A 7,732-nucleotide genomic window follows, 5' to 3' on the forward strand; every position below is an offset into this window, starting at 1 on the left:
ATGGCCGAATACTCATGCACATACACACATAACAACAAGAACTCAATGACACAAAAATCTCCTTTCCAAAGTACATACATACCCATACATACGGCAACTTCCATTCTTTTCTCCCAACAATGAATCCATGAATTTTGCCATGGGTTAACTAGGCTATACCCATATCAACTAAATCTCAATATCAATTAGAATAAAAATCACAATGCATACCTTTCCATTGAAATAGCCATGGCCGAATGCCTTGGTTTCTTTTTTTTTCAATCTTTCCTTTCTCAATTTCGGCAAATGAAGAAGATGGAAGATGAGCCTTCCTTCACCTTTGTTTTCTTTACTCACGGCAATTGTAACAAGGAAAAGGATGAACACTCCTTCTTCCTCCCTTATTTTATTCATCTTTTTCCTTTTTAATTCCTTTCTTTAATTTATTCTAATTTACTTACCAATATTAAATAATAAACAACATAAACTTGGAGGAATGGAACCATGCTTGGCCGGCCACTTAACATGAATTGGGCACTTTGACATGCAAACCCAAACTTTCCTATTTTAATACTATTTGGTCCTTACTTATTTACCTATCATAATTTTCTAAGTCTCTCAACTAGATCCTTTCAAGCAAAATTCACATTCCTAAGATAAAATTAAAACATCAAATTTTTATACAAGTACTATCACACATATAAGATATGCAAATAAAATTTTAACTAAATTTTATGACTCGGTTTTGTGGTCCCGAAACCACATTCCGACTAGGGTCAAATTAGGGCTGTCACAAAAGGTATAGTTCAATTTAGATAAAAAGAAAAGATGATCATATTGTGAGTGTTACAGGTACCTATATGATAAGCATGAGTAACAAGCTTAATTTAGAAAATGAGATTCGAGTAGATGATAATGAGTAAGTTAAGTTATGTTTACTTTTGTGCCATAAGCAGGATGGAAAATGTGAGATTGTTGTTGTATATTTATTTTTATGTAACTTACTAAGCTTTATGCTTACTCTCTTTTCTTTCCCTCTTCTTTCAGTATTGCCAGGCTAGCTTAAGGGTCCCGTAAAGTCAGGGATATCGATCACACTATCAGCCGCAAAACTCGGTATAGTTTGATTTATATTTTTGAAGGTGGCATTTATGGGGCTAGACTAGGATGTTGTATCAAGAGAATTATTCATGTATTTTGGCTCAAGTCAAAAGCCCTTCACTTTGTATCAAGCCTGGAATAATGGCTATTATTCATTTTGATGAATGCATATAATGTTCTTTCTATGGATGAATTGGTGTCCATTATGATGAAATTCGTATATTGACATGATCTTGTGTAGCTTGTGGAAAATGGGTGACAAAATAGCTTAGGAAATAGCCTAGTTTATGACAACCCTAATTTGACCATAATCGAAAAGTGGTTTCGGGACCACAAAATCGAGTCATATAAATAATTAACCGTTATATTCTATGCTTATTGTATGTGTACATGCATGTGTGAAAATTTCATGCCTTAATTTTGTCGTTTGTATGTGAAATTTATTAAATAGGACTCATGTGAGACAATTGTGAAATGTGATAGGTAAATTTAAAAGTGGTCTATTAATGCATGTTATAAAAAGGTTGGACTTGCATGTCAAATATCCCTTTTTGTTATTAGTGGCCAGCCATGATGATGCTTTAATATTAAATATATGTATTAATTATTAGTTAGATGGCTTTATACTTTATAATATAGATGAATAAAATAAAAAGAAGAGAAAAATGGGTGATGAAAACAAAGCTTTATCTTTGTTCTTCTTGGCCGAATAGAAAGAAAGAAATGGGGAAAACTTTCGGTCATTTGAAACATAAGGAAGGTTAGTGAATTGTGTTAGATTTTTGAAATTTTAGCTTGTTTTAGGTTGATCATCTTGTTTCTTACTTAGCCCATGCCAAAACTTTGAATTTTGATGGATGAATTGCATATTCGGTTAAAAGTTAATCTTGTTAAAAGTATGAATTGTTATTGCTCATATGTGTAATAGCCGAACATGTAGTTGCTTAATGTCTTGAACAAATGTCGTTTAGGTGTTTTGGATTGAGTAAATTAGATGTTTGATCATCTAAGGGTTCGGCATTGTGCATTATTTTTGAAAGTTTGATTTTTTTATAATAAGATTTTAATGACTTGTGTTTAATGGCATTCGGCCAAGGTCTATAGCTGTTTGCTAATTCGGTTTAAGTGTATAGGTGTTAAATACTTTGTATTTGAAACTTTGATGAATAAGTAGAAATTAATTAAGATGATGTTGGATAATTTTTTTTAGCTTAATTATGTTTAAGCATTCGACAATACTGATAATAATGGATATGAGAGTGTGAAAGATTAGAAGTTACTTTAAGTGAGTTATGACCTTAATATGAACAAGATAGAATCGGCTATAAATGTGATTGAGTGATTCGGCCATTGTTTGGCATAGGTGATACTAATACGAAATTGCTACATTGGTCATGAAATGGAATTTTAAATGGAGGCAAAGTTTGTTTAGTTAGGGCCGAATGGGGTTTATATGATATCAAGGCATGCACTATATATGTATATTTATGCCTTATGTATACACCTTGCGTCATAGAGACATTTGAATATATATATACTATATATATAGTTAAATTCATGTATAAGGTAGCATAATAAGTTATGTAAATCTTTGTTGTGCATGCGAATTAGATAGAGAATAAATAAGCATGAAATTGAGTCATGGCATATTTTATAAAATATAAATATGTATTGGAGTTATGTATGATTGTTATATGTGACTATTAAGAAGTATAGTTGAATAAGTAATTAAATAAATTCATTTGTTTAAATTAAGCTCAAGAGCAAAGAGGAGCTAGATCAGATAAGGGAAAGGGGAAAGCAATCGAATAGCCTATCCGCAACTGTTCAAAAATATCCGAGGTAAGTCTTTGAGTAATGGAACTTAGTTTATGATTTGATAAAATCATGATATATAAGCATAATATATAAATTGTAACTTAATGGTTCTACTTGAATTAAGTAGTGAGATAAATAATTTGTGCATATGACTTGTAGCCGAATGGTTATAGAAATCATGTTGGATAGCGAAACGAAGTCGTGTTCTTGTATATGGCTATTGAGCCGAAAGTGGAATGGTTGATAAGCATGTTGTGCTTATGTTCTAGTAATGTAAATGAAATGCTAATGTACTATGATATATATATGTGTACACGATAATTGAGGATTTTCAACGAGCTAAGAGCCGCAGGGCTTGTGTGAGATTTATATCCGGGCTATGTCCCGAAGGCATTCATGCTGGTGTTATATCTGGGCTATGTCCCGAAGGCATTCCTGCTGGTGTTATATCCGGGCTAAATCCCGAAGGCATTCGAGTTGGTGTTATATCGAGCTAATTCCCGAAGGCAATTATGTTGGAAATGTATGATCTTGCTGTAATAATTCAAATTAATGGGCTCACAACCCTAAGATGGTCAGGTATGTACCGTATATACGTTGAAAAATTTGATTTAGTTTAAATTGTGATTATTCATTTGGATAGTGCTCTATCAGCCATTGCTTATGGTTGTATGAAATCTATAATTTATTCAGGATACATGAATTTTAATTCAAGTGAAAATATGTTAAGATTGGCTCTGAGCATGTGAGTATATTGGTTGAAGTGTGAAGTAACATGAATATGTGAATATACGTATATGTATTTATTTAGCCTTGAAATTGAATTAGATGTATTCGGCCAAATAATGAAGTTGGTTGAATAAAAAAAAGAAGAAGTTATCTACTTGATATGAAATGGTGTTTAAGGAATAATTTAAAATGACTTGCATGAACAATAGTAGTATATTTAGTCATGTTATATTCGGTCAAAGAAAAGATGATAAGCATTATGAATGCTATGCTTTAATTTTAATTGATTTCGTTACTTAAAACTTACTAAGCATAGAAATGCTTACTTTGTTGTCCTTAATTCTTTGTTTTATAGATCTCGTTCGTTAGCTACGGTCTCGGGGATCTCAAAGTCGAAGTCGTCCAGACTATCTAAGCCTATTCGGTACTCTAGTAATTAAACTTTGATAATGGCATGTATAGGCTTGACTTTTTGTTGTTAAATAAGTATCTTTTTGATGATGTATATATGTATAGCCATGCGAAAATGGCTTGTTAAGTTACTATATGTGTTCCACATAATTAATGTGAATGTGTGGTTGATATTCGATTAAAGTTTTCAATGTTTTGATGTGAATTGAACTTAAGAATTAATCAATATACCCATTATCTTGAGATGACTCTTTTGTATATTGTAAGTGTGCCAACGAGAGTTATTCTAATAAAGTTAACTGAAATTTCGTGCTTGTATGGTAATACTCTTTACCCCTCCGATGGTGGGTATGGGTTAGGGGTGTTACATAGTTTGTCCACACGGGTAAGACACACAGGCGTGTGTCTAGGCCGTGTGTGACACATGGCTCACACCCATGGGTGTGTGTCATGGCTGTGTGTCCCGTGCACTTAAAACTTTAAATTCAATTTAGTACACGGGCGGGTCACACGGGCGTGTGCCCATGCCGTGTCATAAAGTCAGTATGCACGCTAGTGGTACACGGGCAAGAGACACGGCTATGTGTCTCGGCCATGTGAAGGATACAGTTATAGGGCACAGGTGTGTGCTTGGGCCGTGTAGTTTTGGCAGAATGCCCAGGCTTTCAGACATGGGTTCGGGACATGGGCGTGTCCCTAGTACACGGTCATGTGTACTATATCCATACGGTCGTTTGGAGTCTTGATGCATGAAATTTTCTAAGTTTTTCATGAGTTCTCGGATGGGTTCCGAACTACCCCGGATGAATGTTTTGGGCCTTGTAAGCCTATATATGAGACAAATTGCTTGTGAAAAGAGAAGTTTTTTAAATTGTTTGAAATTTCATGGCTCAATTTTATACAGTTGGTCGAGTTTAAGTCAGGTAGGACCACGAACCCTATCCTAGCGTTGGATATGGGCGAGGGGCGTTACGAAGTAAAACTGATTCATGAAAGTTTAAAAGCAGCATCAGATCGTCAGAAATCATATGCGGACTTGAAACGTAAAGATATAGAGTTTCAGATAAGGGATAGAGTCTATTTGAAAGTCTCACCGTGGAAGAAAATACTCAGATTTGGTCGTAAAAGCAAGTTCAGCCCGAGATTTATTGGGCCGTATGTGGTTATAGAGCGGATTGGGCCGGTTGCATATAGACTGTTGTTGCCACTTGAGCTAGAAAAGATCCATAATGTATTCCATGTTTCGATGCTTCGTGGATTTGGATCTGATCCTTCACATGTGATTAGTCCATCTGAGATTGAAATTAAGCCGATATGATGTACTAAGAAGAACTGATTCGCATTTTAGCTTGTGAAATTAAAGAGTTGCGAAATAAGAAAATTCCGTTGGTTAAAGTACTATGGCATAAGCACGAAATTGAGGAAGCAACGTGGGAGCCAGAAGATACAATGAAAGAGCGTTATCCGAACCTATTCACTGGTAAGATTTTCGGGGACAAAAATCCCTAAAGGGGGAGAGTTGTAACATCCCGATTTAGACCCTAGTCGGAACGGTGGTTTCGAGACCACAAATTTTAGTTAGAAAATTTTTAAAAATTATTTTCTGTGTTTATTTTGTGTGAATTTATGCCTGTGATGTTTTCGTAATTTAATTTGGATGTTTCAGTGTCTGATTAAATAAAAGAACTTAATCGCGTAAATTGAAAATTTAATGGTTTAGTGTGTAAGGGCTGAAATGTGTTTTCTTTGTAAATGGAGGGATTTATGTGGTAATTAGCCCATGATGACATGCAATGGACGGTAATGGCCTGAAAATAACGTGAATTTATATTTTAAATCCAAGGTTAATTATGTAAACTAGTTAATAAGTTATATTATAATAAAACATAAAAAAAAGAAAATATGCATTTGTTCATATTTATCTGACCGAAACCAGTAAAAGAAAAGAAAAAGAGAAAGCACATGATATTCGGCCATTGTTGATACAAATTCAAGGTTAGTTTGGTTTTGATTTTTGATAATTTTTACATTTTTGAGATTGTTGCTTCGAGTACTATCCGACCCATGCTTAAATTTTTTATTTTGATGAATATTTTGAGTTATGCCATTGATGAGAGCTTGTGATTTTTGTTATTTGATGATGAAATATGAAAGATATGTTTTAGATTAACATGTTTTGTATTGGAGTTTTTGATGATTTTGAGTAACTAGGACTAAATTGTAAAAATAATAAATTAAGGGACTAAAATGTGAAATAAATGAAATATATGGACTAGTATGAATATAAGAAAGATTCGGCCTAGCTATGTTGTTGTGATATTTTGAATATTTCTGTTTTATGAAATAGGGACTAAATTGTGAAAAATATGAAATATTAGGGGTAAAAGTGTTATTTGCCCATTTGTGTGTTTTTTGATGAATTTTATTGAATATTTGATTTAATAAGTTTAATTTATATTAATTTAGATCAAGAAAAGAGAAAATCAGATGTGGATAGGGGGAAGACCAAAATAGTCGAATAATCGATTAATACTATTCGTCGATATTCAAGGTAAGTCTTTAAGCAATTAAACATCGTTAATTTTGAATGTAACTTCATTTAATATGATGATTTGGAATTCATATATTTATAGTGGAGTTAGCCGAATATGATTAAGCATGAAAATAATGTATTTGAGTTTTATTCGACTGAGTTATAACATTTGAAAGTTTGTATGAACTATATGGAGCATCTGGAATTTTTGATATATGAATTGTTTATAAGATAGCTTTATAATAGTGATATTCGGGTTTTGACCCTAGCAAGTCTTGTGCTGGTGAATTTAATTGATTTATGCCTAGCAGGCTTATTGCCGATGTATAAAATCAGACTTTGAGTCTAGCGGGCCTTGCGCTGGTGTGTGATACAGGCTTAGGCCAAGCAGGCTTTATGCGTGTGAATTATTATAAGTTTATGGCTAAAAAACTTTATGCTAATCTGGTAGTTGAATACGTTAAACGAGCTAAAACGATCAGGTACGTGATAGTTGGTTACCTATTTGAAAATAGGGTGAAATGATTTCTTGATATGTGATGAAAAAGGATACATGAAGTTGTTGTAGTATATGTGTTAATATGAGAAATATATTTGGCCTTATAGTTGTATATGATGTAATGTTAATGTTTGAGTGATGAATATATGTCTATAAATATATATGTATATTCGATTATATAAGACGATATGATTTCAAAATTTGGAAATATATATTGATGATGTTTACATGTATATTCGGCCAAGGAGAAATTGCTCTATGAAAGAATATGCTTTCTATGTATGGAATTAAAAGATTGAAATTAAATGTGATTATAAATGCATAAGTTGATTTTATTTAACTGAAATGATTAGTATTTAAGATGTTACTATGCAATAATTGTTTAATTTGCTTAAGGCCTACTAAGCTAAGTTAGCTTACTTTGTGTGTATATATTTGTCTTTGTTTTATAGATTTTGGAGATCGTTACATGCTCGGGGATCATCAGTGAAGTCAATCGCACTATCGTTTATTCTCGGTACTTTTGAAAGTTTTGAATTCAAACTTATGGCATGTATAGGTTATATTATCCTTCGAACATATTTGATTTTGATATGTATATATGTTAAAAAGCCATGCGAAAATGGCTTATTTAAATGCTTGAATTTGGTTTTGGTATAAAG

Source organism: Gossypium hirsutum, chromosome A04 (assembly GCF_007990345.1).
Source record: "Gossypium hirsutum isolate 1008001.06 chromosome A04, Gossypium_hirsutum_v2.1, whole genome shotgun sequence".
Classification (NCBI taxonomy): Eukaryota; Viridiplantae; Streptophyta; class Magnoliopsida; order Malvales; family Malvaceae; genus Gossypium; species Gossypium hirsutum.